Genomic DNA, 12,134 nt, shown 5'->3' with positions numbered 1-12,134 from the left:
CGTCGGTGTGTGTGAGGGAGTTCTGTGGGATGACTGTGTATGTGAGGGAGTGCTGTGGGATGTCTGTGTGTGAGGGAGTGCTGTGGGATGTCTATGTTTGTGACGGAGTGCTCTGAGATGTCTGTGTGTGTGAGGGAGTGCTATGAGACGTCTGTGTCTGTGAGAGAGTGCTGTGGGATGTCTGTGTGTGACGGAGTGCTGTGGGACATCTATGCGTGCGAGGGAGTGCTGTGGGATGTCTGTGTGTGTGAGGGAGTGCTGTGGGATGTCTGTGTATGTGAGGGAGTGCTGTGGACTGTTTGTGTGTCTGAGGGAGTGTTGTGGACTGTTTGTGTGTGTGAGGGAGTGCTGTGAGATGTCTGTGTGTGAGGGAGTGCTGTGGACTGTTTGTGTGTCTGAGGGAGTGCTGTGGACTGTTTGTGTTTGTGAGGGAGTGCTGTGAAATGTCAGTGTGTGCGAGGGAGTGCTGTGGGATGTCTGTGTGTGTGAGGGAGTGCTGTGGGATGTCTGTGTGTGTGAGGGAGTGCTGTGGGATATCTGTGTGTTCGAGGGAGTGATTTGAGATGTCTGTGTATGTGAGGGAATGCTGTGGACTGTTTGTGTGTTCGAGGGAATGCTGTGGGATGTCTCTGTGCATGAGGGGGTGCTGTGGGATGTCTGTGTGTGTGAGGGAGTACTGTGGGATGTCTGTGTATGTGAGGGTGTGCTGTGGACTATTTGTGTGTTCGAGGGAGTGCTGTGGAATGTCTGTGTGTGTGAGGGAGTGCTGTGGGATGTCTGTGTGTGAGGGAGTACTGTGAGATGTCTGTGTGTGCGAGGAAGTGCTGTGGGGTGTCTTTGTGTGTGAGGGAGTGCTGTGGGGTGTCTGTGTGTGTGAGGGAGTGCTGTGGACAGTTGGTGTGTGAGAGAGTGCTGTGGGATGTCTGTGTGTGTGAGGGAGTGCTGTGAGATGTCTGTGTGTGTGAGGGAGTGCTGTGGACAGTTGGTGTGTGAGAGAGTGCTGTGGGATGTCTGTGTGTGTGAGGGAGTGCTGTGGACTGTTTGTGTATGTGAGGGAGTGCTGTGAGATGTCTGTGTGTGTGCGGGAGTGCTGTGGGATGTCTGTGTGTGTGAGGGAGTGCTGTGGGATGTCTGTGTGTGTGAGGGAGTGCTGTGAGATGTCTGTGTGTTTGAGGGAGTGCTGTAGACAGTTGGTATGTGAGGGAGTGCTGTGGGATGTCTGTGTGTGTGAGGGAGTGCTGTGGGATGTCTGTGTGTTTGAGGGAGTGCTGTAGACAGTTGGTATGTGAGGGAGTGCTGTGGGATGTCTGTGTGTGTGAGGGAGTGCTGTGAGATGTCTGTGTGTTTGAGGGAGTGCTGTAGACAGTTGGTATGTGAGGGAGTGCTGTGGGATGTCTGTGTGTGTGAGGGAGTGCTGTGGGATGTCTGTGTGTGGGAGGGAGTGCTGTGGACTGTTTGTGTGTGTGAGGGAGTGCTGTGAGTTGTCTGTGTGTGTGAGGGAGTGCTGTGGACTGTGTTTGTGAGGAGCACTGTGGATTATCTGTGTGTGAGCGAGTGCTGGGGATGAGGTAGCTATGGGTTTGAACAGCAACAACAAATATTTAACTTTCATGCGAAGTTGAATGAGGTCAAGATGCTATTCTTGATCTGAATATATTCCAGACCGGGCTCCAGTCGCATCACAATCCTAATCCTTTCCAGATGTCCAGCTTCTCCTGTTGTTTTCAATTTAAGCATGTTATTTTAAAAATGTCTGTTGTTCTAATAAGTACTTCAGCCATTACTCAGCACTGCATGTTGATAAGAATTGGGACACACCAAGACATAGAGCATAGAATAGAGAACACAGATTCTGCCCATGCTGGAAATCCTTGGCTGGAGAAGATGGCAGTGCGATGCAGCGCGTGCAGCTCTCCGGTTAAATGATATCATATCTGTTAAATAGGGGCCGTGGACAATTCTAATTAGATGAAGACAGAAGTGAGAAGCAGAGGAACACCTGGAGAAATTTCTGAAATACCTGGTTCGCTCCTGTTGTTACTGTGCAATCGAGAATCTTCGGAGGGTAGGCCCCAAAATCCCCGGCTTTGCCTACTGCTGGCGGAGGGCTGATCAGAACTCGAAGTTTTCGGACGACTCAGAGTCGGACTGTGGTCGGGCATGGCAGGAAGAGTTTTTTTCCTTCACCCACCTGTGTGAGATGTGGGACTTTCGAGAAACTTTGAACTTTTTTTACTGCGCCATGGACTGTTCTTCATCAAGTTATGGTATTGTTGCACTGTTGTAACTATAGGTTATAATTATGTGGTTTTGTTAGTTTTTCAGTCTTGGTCTGTAGACATGTGACCAGATTGGGGCCTCTCAGCGGCGGCCTATGGATGGCTCTGCGGCACAGGAGGGAAGGAAAAGAAGTGGAAGAACTATAATTACAGGGGATTCGATTGTAAGGAGAATAGATAGGCATTTCTGCGGCCGCAAACGAGACTCCAGGAGGGTATGTTGCCTCCCTGGTGCAAGGGTCAAGGATGTCTCTGAGCGGCTGCAGGACATTCTGGAGTGGGAGGGTGAACAGCCAGTGGTCGTGGTGCACATAGGTACCAACGATACAGGTGAAAAACGGGATGAGGTCGTACAAGGTGAATTCAGGGAGTTAGGGGATAAACTAAAAAGTAGGACCACAAAGGTAATAATCTCTGGATTACTACCAGTGCCACGTGCTAGTCAGAGTAGAAATAGGAGGATATTTCAGATGAATACGTGGCTTGAAAAATGGTGCAAGGGGGAGGGATTCAAATTTCTGGGGCATTGGAACCAGTTCTGGAGGAGGTGGAACCGGTACAAACAGGACGGTCTGCAGCTGAGCTGGACTGGAACCAATGTCCTAGGGGGAGCGTTTGCTACTGTTGTTCAGGAGGATTTAAACTAATGTGGCAGGGAGATGGGAACAAGTGCAGAGAGACAGAGGGGTGTAAAATGAGGGTAGAAGCAAAAAGTAGTAAAGTGAAAAGTAAAAGTGGCAGGCCGGCAAATCCAGGGCAAAAATTGAAAGGGGACACTTTTCAACATAATCGTATGAGGGCTAAGAGTGTTGTAAAAGCAAGCCTGAAGGCTTTGTGTGTCAATGCAAGGAGTATTCGTAACAAGGTGGATGAATTGAATGGGCAGGTAGTTATTAATGAATATGATATAGTTGGGATCACAGAGACATGGCTCCAGGGTGACCAAGGATGGGAGCTCAACATTCAAGGATATTCAATATTCAGGAGGGATGGACATGAAAGAAAAGGAGGTGGGGTGGCATTGCTGGTTAGAGAGGAGATTAACGCAATAGAAAGGAAGGACATTAGCCGGGAGGATGTGGAATCGATATGGGTAGAGCTGCATAACGCTAAGGGTCAGAAAATGCTGGTGGGAGTTGTGTATGGGCCACCTAATAGTTATAGTGAGGTTGGGGATAGCATTAAACAGGAAATTAGAAATGTGTGCAATAAAGGAACAGCAGTTATAATGGGCGACTTCAATCTACATATAGATTGGGTGAACCAAATTGGTAAGGGTGCTGAGGAAGAGGGTTTCTTGGAATGTATGCGGGATGGTTTTCTGAACCAACATGTCGAGGAACTAACTAGAGACCAGGCCATTCTGGACTGGGTATTGAGCAATGAGGAAGGGTTAGTTAGCAATTTTTAGCAATCTTGTCATGTGAGGCCCTTTGTGTAAGAGTGACCATAATATGGTGGAATTCTTCATTAAGATGGAGAGTGACATAGTTAATTCAGTAACAAAGGTTCTGAACTTAAAGAAGGGTAACTTTGAAGGTATGAGACATGAATTAGCTAAGATAGACTGGCAAATGATACTTAAAGGGTTGGCGGTGGACATGCAATGGCAAGCATTTAAAGATCGCATGGATGAACTGCAACAATTGTTCATCCCAGTTTGGCAAAAGAATAAATCAGGGAAGGTAGTGCACCCGTGGCTGACAAGGGAAATTAGGGATAGTATCAATTCCAAAGAAGAAGCATACAAATTAGCCAGAAAAAGCGGCACACCTGAGGACTGGGAGAAATTCGGAGTCCAGCAGAGGAGGACAAAGGGCTTAATTAGGAAAGGGAAAAAAGGTTATGAGAGAAAGCTGGCAGGGAACATAAAAACTGACTGTAAAAACTTTTATAGATATATGAAAAGAAAAAGATTGGTTGAGACAAAGGTAGGTCCCCTACAGTCAGAAACAGGTGAATTGATCATGGGGAACAAGGACATGGCAGACCAATTGAATAATTACTTTGGTTCTGTCTTCACTAAAGAGGTCATAAGTAATCTTCCGGAAATAGTAGGGGACCGAGGGTCGAGTCAGATGGAGGAACTGAGGGAAATACATGTTAGTAGGGAAGTGGTGTTCGGTAAATTGAAGGGATTGAAGGCAGATAAATCCCCTGGGCCAAATGGTCTGCATCCCAGAGTGGTTAAGGAAGTAGCCCAAGAAATAGTGGATGCATTAGTGATAATTTTTCAAAACTCTTTAGATTCTGGATTAAACAACAGGAATTCTGCAGATGCTGGAAATTCAAGCAACACACATCAAAGTTGCCAGTGAACGCAGCAGGCCAAGCAGCATCTGTAGGAAGAGGTGCAGTCGACGTTTCAGGTCGAGACCCTTCGTCAGGACTAACTGAAGGAAGAGTGAGTAAGGGATTTGAAAGTTGGAGGGGGAGGGGGAGATCCAAAATGATAGGAGAAGACAGGAGGGGGAGGGATAGAGCCAAGAGCTGGACAGGTGATAGGCAAAAGGGGATACGAGAGGATCATGGGACAGGAGGTCCGGGGAGAAAGACGGGGGGGAAGGGAACCCAGAGGATGGGAGGATGGGCAAGAGGTATATTCAGAGGGACAGTGGAAGAAAAAGGAGAGTGAGAGAAAGAATGTGTGCATAAAAATGAGTAACAGATGGGGTACGAGGGGGAGGTGGGGCCTTAGCGGAAGTTAGAGAAGTCGATGTTCATGCCATCAGGTTGGAGGCTACCCAGACGGAATATAAGGTGTTGTTCCTCCAACCTGAGTGTGGCTTCATCTTTACAGTAGAGGAGGCCGTGGATAGACATGTCAGAATGGGAATGGGATGTGGAATTAAAATGTGTGGCCACTGGGAGATCCTGCTTTCTCTGGCGGACAGCGTAGATGTTCAGCAAAGCGGTCTCCCAGTCTGCGTCGGGTCTCGCCAATATATAAAAGGCCACATCGGGAGCACCGGACGCAGTATATCACCCCAGTCGACTCACAGGTGAAGTGTTGCCTCACCTGGAAGGACTGTTTGGGGCCCTGAATGGTGGTAAGGGAGGAAGTGTAAGGGCATGTGTAGCACTTGTTCCACTTACACGGATAAGTGCCAGGAGGGAGATCAGTGGGGAGGGATGGGGGGGACGAATGGACAAGGGAGTTGTGTAGGGAGCGATCCCTGCAGAATGCAGAGAGATGGGGGGAGGGAAAGATGTGCTTAGTGGTGGGATCCCGTTGGAGGTGGCGGAAGTTACGGAGAATAATATGTTGGACCCGGAGGCTGGTGGGGTGGTAGGTGAAGACCAGGGGAATCCTATTCCTAGTGGGGTGGTGGGAGGATGGAGTGATTCTGGATTAGTTCCTGAGGATTGGAGGGTGGCTAATGTAACCCCACTTTTTAAAAAAGGAGGGAGAGAGAAACCGGGGAATTATAGACCGGTTAGCCTAACATCGGTGGCAGGAAAAATGCTAGAGTCAGTGATCAAAGATGTGATAACAGCACACTTGGAAAGCGGTGAAATCATCAGACAAAGTCAGCATGGATTTGTGAAAGGAAAATCATGTCTGTCGAATCTCATAGAATTTTTTGAGGATGTAACTAGTAGTGTGGATAGGGGATAACCAGTGGATGTGGTATATTTGGATTTTCAAAAGGCTTTTGACAAGGTCCCACACAGGAGATTAGTGTGCAAACTTAAAGCACACGGTATTGGGGGTAAGGTATTGATGTGGATAGAGAATTGGTTGGCAGACAGGAAGCAAAGAGTGGGAATAAACGGGACCTTTTCAGAATGGCAGGCGGTGACTAGTGGGGTACCACAAGGCTCAGTGCTGGGACCCCAGTTGTTTATGATATATATTAACGACTTAGATGAGGGAATTAAATGCAGCATCTCCAAGTTTGTGGATGACACGAAGCTGGGCGGCAGTGTTAGCTGTGAGGAGGTTGCTAAGAGGATGCAAGGTGACTTGGATAGGTTAGGTGAGTGGGCAAATTCATGGCAGATGCAATTTAATGTGGATAAATGTGAGGTTATCCACTTTGGTGGCAAAAACAGGAAAACAGATTATTATCTGAATCGTGGCCGATTAGGAAAAGGAGAGGTGCAACGAGACCTGGGTGTCATTATACACCAGTCATTGAAAGTGGGCATGCAGGTACAGCAGGCGGTGAAAAAGGCGAATGGTATGCTGGCATTTATAGCAAGAGGATTCGAGTACAGGAGCAGGGAGGTACTACTGCAGTTGTACAAGGCCTTGGTGAGACCACACCTGGAGTATTGTGTGCAGTTTTGGTCCCCTAATCTGAGGAAAGACATTCTTGCCATAGAGGGAGTACAGAGAAGGTTCACCAGATTGATTCCTGGGATGGCAGGACTTTCATATGATGAAAGACTGGATCGACTAGGCTTATACTCGTTGGAATTTAGAAGATTGAGGGGGGATCTTATTGAAACGTATAAAATCTGAAAGGGATTGGACAGGCTAGATGCAGGAAGATTGTTCCCGATGTTGGGGAGGTCCAGAACGAGGGGTCACAGTTTGAGGATAAAGGGGAAGCCTTTTAGGACCGAGATTAGGAAAAACTTCTTCACACAGAGAGTGGTGAATCTGAGGAATTCTCTGCTGCAGGTAACAGTGGAGGCCAGTTCATTGGCTATATTTAAGAGGGAGTTAGATATGGCCCTTGTGGCTAAAGGGATCAGGGGTATGGAGGGAAGGCTGCTACAGGGTTCTGAGTTGGATGATCAGCCATGATCATACTGAATGGCGGTGCAGGCTCGAAGGGCCAAATGGCCTACTCCTGCACCTATTTTCCATGTTTCTATGTTTTCTATGTGTCTGAACACTGGAATACTGAGCTGCCAGTCCTGCCCCTCCTGCAAGTCTCACTAATGGCAACAATATCATAACTTCAGGTGTTGATCCATACCCTGAGCTCATTCAGCTTTGCTACTATAATCCTTGCATTGAAATATCCGCAGTTCAGGACACTAGTTGCACCATGCTCAACCTTTTGATTTCTAACTTCGCCTGAGGTTTTACCAACATGTCTCTACAACCTCTCCACTAACTGTTCCAGCACTCTGGTTCCCAGTCCCCTGCAACTCTAGTTTAAATCCTACCGTACACCTCCCGCTGGGTTACTAGTTCCCTCCCAGTTCAGGTATAAACCGACTCTTCAGTACAGGGCCCACCTTCCCTGCAAGAGAGCCCAATGATCCAAAAATCTTACGCCAACTCCTTAGCCAGGTATTAAACCGTATAATCTTCCCATTTTTGAGCACGTGGCAACAGTAGCAATCCTGAGATCACAACCCTGAAAGTCTGCACTGTAACCCAGCATCTAACTCCTCGAATTCCCTTTGCAGAACCTGTTTTGCCTCTCTCGCTTTTTGAAGAGCGGAGAGACATTTACAGTTTTCCCGATCGCTGGAACCATGCCAGAACCCTTCGCCTCTCGACTCACACCTGCGCTGCCTGGGCCCCGCCCAGCCCGTTCCCGTATAAAGTGCGGGGATGCCACGCCAGCCACTGTCTCTCTCAGGCGTGGAGTTCGGTCATGAGTTACCCAGTACAGTCGGCCTCTGGACAACCGCCTGAATACACGCAGGATGCGAAAACCAACCCGCCTACCCAAGTGACCCTGGTTCCCGGGATACACATGGCTCCTGCTCCCGGGATGACCATCACTCCGGCCCCCAATATTTGTGTGCAGCGGACACAGAACCGTGACTTTTTGGTCTGGTCCATCTTCAACTTGTTTTATATGAACGTATTCTGTTTGGGCTTGATCGCGGTGGCATTCTCTGTGAAGGTAAACCCCAAACAGCCTCTCTCGGTCGGGGGTGGGCGGGCAGAAGAGAGCACGTTTACGGAAGGAAGGTTGGGGGCAGTGAATGAGGTGATAGTTTGAGAGCCCCTAACCTCCTCTCTCCACTTCCCAGGGTGTGGCTAACGATTGTGAAGCCAGGGTTGATGCTTCACTAATTGCTCTTGAGGAGATGGCTTGAACTTCAGGAGCGTTTTAGAGTGGTTGACTAGGAAATAGCTTCTCCAGAGGAGTTTCACCTGAATGATTCCAGGAATGACAGGTTAACTGTGTTGTGCTGATGTGGGCCTGTACTCACTGGAGTTTAGAAGAATAGGGGAGGGGTGAATCTCAGTGAAACCTATTGAATATTGAAAGGCCAAGACAGAGTGGACATGGAGAGGACATTTCTTATAGTTGGGGAGTCTAGGACCAGAGGGCACCCTCTCAGAATAGAGGGACATTCATATAGACCAGAGTTGAGGAGGAATTTCTTTAACCTGAGGGTAGTGAATCTGTGGAGGCATTGAGTACATTTAAAGCAGAGGTTGATAGGTTCTTGATTTGTCAAAATGTCAAAGGTTATGGGGTGAAGGTGGGAGAATGGGGTTGAAAGGGATAATAAATCAGCTGTGGAATGGTGGAGCAGACTCGATGGGCTGAATGGCCCATCTGCTCCAATATCTTATGATTTAACTAGAGAAATAAGTGGTTGCCCATCTGGGATGGCCCTGTATTTTACTGTCCACCTGCACTGCGCTTTCCCTGTAAATGTAACATCACAATATACTTGTCTTTTGATTGCCTGGATGCCCTAATGGAAGCATGATCTGTCCAGATGACACACGGAACAAAAACTTTTCGCTCTATTTCAGTACATGATCCGTTCCAGCCAACGTTCTTCCTCATAAGGTAGGATCAAAGCCTTTGAATATGTTTAGAGGAAGGTATAATGGAAGTGCATAAACAGGGGTAGATGGGAATACAGTTACCCTGAGATTCATCTCAGCGAAGAGCAGGCTTCAGGTATGGACTGGTCGATTATGTGTTTCCTCATTCTCTCAAGGGCCAGTCAGTTAGGCGATTGTTAGTGTTGAAGTCAAGGTCGACAGACTGAAAACACAGCTCAGGCCACTGACGGGCAAGTCCTGGAAAAACTTGTGAGAGGTACAATAACAGGGATATGTGTAGAAAGTCAGGTCTGACTAACTTAACCTCAGCTCTTGGAGGTAGTTAATATATCTGGAGAGTTGAATTAGTCTGCATGGAGACCACAGACAACATTGAAATGCTTCACCTGCGTCAACTTAAGTCAGTGAGGACTGTGCCCGCAAGCGACGATACTTCTGGCCCACAATTTAGTAATCCTAACTCGCGCATCTTTGGAATATGAGAGGAGACCAGAGCATCCAAAAGAAAACCAGTCTGCCACAGGGAGAAGGTACAAACTTCTTACCATAAGACATAGGAGCAGAATTGGGCTATTTGGCCCATCAAATTTACTCATGGCTGATTTATTATTCCTCTCAATCCCATCCTCCTACCTTCTCTTCATAATCTTTGACACCTTTATGAATCAAAAACCCATCAAGCTCCACTTTAAATATACTCAATGATTTGGCTGCCACAGCTGTCCATAGCAATGAATTCCCCAGATTCGCCACCCTCTGACTAAAGAAATTCCTCCTCATCTCTGTTCTAAAGAGACACCTCTCTATTCTGAGGCTTTCCCTCTAGTCCGAGTCACACCACTACAAGAAACATCCTCATCACATCTGCTCTATTGAGGCCTTTCAATATTTGATAGGTTTCAATGAGATCCTCCTTCATTCTTCTAGACTCCAGCAAGTACAGGCCCCAATCCATCAAATGTTCCTCATATACTAACTCTTTCAGCACATCTTTTCTGAGATAAGGGACCCAAAACTGCTCACAATATTCCAGGTGCAGTCTGACCAATGCCTCAGCATTTTATCCTTTTTTTATTCGAGTCCTCTCGAAATGAATGCTAACGCTGCACCTGCCTTCCTTGGCACTGGCTCAATTTGAAAATTAACCTTTGCGGATTCCTGTACGAGGACTCCCAAGTCCCTTTGCACCTCTGATTTTTAAATTTTCTGTCCATTTAGAAAATAGTTTATACACTTATTCCTTCTACCAAAGTGCACGACCATACACATCCCTGCAGTGCATTCCATCTGCCACTTTTTTGCTTAATCTCCTAATCTAAATCTTTCAAAAGAATTTACGCTTCCTCAACACTACCTGCCTCTCCACCTATCTTTGTATTGTCAACAAATTTGGTCACAAAGCCTTCGATTGTGTCACCCAAATCATTGACACATAACATGAAAAGAACCAGAAAGCCACTAGTCATTGGCACTGGCAGCCAAACAGAAAAAGCCCCCTTTATTCCTACTCTTCACCTCCTGCCAGTCAGTCAATCTTCTCTCTATGCTAGTATCTTTCCTGTAATACTATGGGTTCTTATAGGCAGCATCGGGAGGCTTAAGTAGTGTAGACAATGGGAAATATTCCCCACAACATGCTGGAGGAACTCAGCAGGTCGGGCAGCATCCGTGGAAATGATCAGTCAACGTTTTGGGCTGGAACCCTTCGTCAGGACTGTAGAGGGAAGGGGCAGAGGCCCTATAAAGAAGGTGGGGAGAGGGTGGGAAGGAGAAGACTGGTAGATTCCAGGTGAAAAACCAGTAAGTGGAAAGATAAAGGGGTGGGGGAAGGGAAGCAGGGAGGTGATAGGCAGGAAAGGTGAAGAAAGAATAAGGGAAAACACAATGGGTAGTAGAAGGAGGTGGAACCATGAGGGAGGTGATAGGCAGCTGGGGGAGGGGGCAGAGTGACATAGTGATAGGGGAAGGGAGGGGGAGGGAACTACCGGAAGTTGGAGAATTCTATGTTTATACCAAGGGGCTGGAGACTACCTAGACGGTATATGAGGTGTTGCTCCTCCAACCTGAGTTTAGCCTCATCATGGCAGTAGAGGAGGCCACATCTGAATAGGAGTGGGAAGCAGAGTTGAAGTGGGTGGCTACTGGGAGATCCTGTCTGTTGTGGCGGACAGAGCGGAGGTGCTCAACGAAGTGGTTCCCCAATCTGTGTCGGGTTTCACTGATGTAGAGGAGGCCGCCCCAACAGACTCACAAGTGAAGTGTTGCCTCACCTGGAAGGACTGTTTAGGGCCCTGAATGGTGGCAAGAGAGGAGGTGTAGGGACAGGTGTAGCACTTACACCACCCCTTTATCTTTCCCCTTACTGGTTTTTCACCTGGAACCTACCAGCCTTCTCCTTCCCACCCTCCCCCCACCTTCTTTATAGGGCCTCTGCCCCTTCCCTCTTCAGTCCTGACGAAGGATTCCGGCCCGAAACGTTGACTGATCGTTTCCACGGATGCTGCCCGACCTGCTGAGTTCCTCCAGTGTGTTGTGAGTGTTGCTTTGACCTCAGCATCTGCAGAGTATTTTGTGTTTATGATTCCCCACAGCAGATCATTTGAGGGTAAACAGTATGATGTTTAGGGATTTGGGGATGAAACGTTCCACCCAGAGAGGGGTGGGAATTGAAATGATCTGCCTGAGAAGGTAGTGCAACTTTAACAAGTACCTGGACAAGGACTCGAATTGCCGAGGGATAGAAGGTTACAGATCAAGTGCTGGAAAATGGGATAAGCAGAGATGGCTAACAGCAGAGGACGTAATTTTAAGGTGATTAAAGGAAAGCATGGAAGGGGGTGGTGTGGATTCAGAGGTAGTTTTTTCACACAGGCATGGAATGTGCTGCTAGGACTGGTGGTAGAGACATGTAAACGACTCTTAGAAAGGCACATGGATGGTTCAATGAATCTACACCTGCTTCAGTTTTGGAAAACAAGGTAAATTATATTTGCCTATTGGTGTTGACTTACTGATTATTATTTGATTCTATCTGCAAGTTGCTGTGGTAAACAATTGATGTGCCTTCTACCTGACACAACACATTGAAAACAAATAGGGCATGACCCATGGGACTGGGACATTAGAGCTGTTAC

General features: G+C 47.5%; 1 long non-coding RNA gene across 1 annotated transcript in view; it reads left to right on the top strand.

The window, feature by feature from the left end:
* Positions 1-1,788: 1,788 nt before the first annotated feature.
* LOC140205586 (uncharacterized) overlaps positions 1,789-12,134 on the top strand; it is a 48,004-nt gene continuing 37,658 nt past the window's right edge. Inside the window, exons 1-2 of the long non-coding RNA XR_011887877.1 lie at positions 1,789-2,267; positions 4,527-4,683. This is a non-coding gene — a long non-coding RNA (uncharacterized lncRNA). The remainder of the gene's footprint in view (positions 2,268-4,526; positions 4,684-12,134) is intronic.

This window comes from Mobula birostris, chromosome 11, assembly GCF_030028105.1.
Source record: "Mobula birostris isolate sMobBir1 chromosome 11, sMobBir1.hap1, whole genome shotgun sequence".
Lineage (NCBI taxonomy): Eukaryota > Metazoa > Chordata > Chondrichthyes > Myliobatiformes > Myliobatidae > Mobula > Mobula birostris.
The sequence above is the reverse complement of the archived record's forward strand: the minus strand, read 5'-3'. Positions and strand labels throughout refer to the sequence as shown.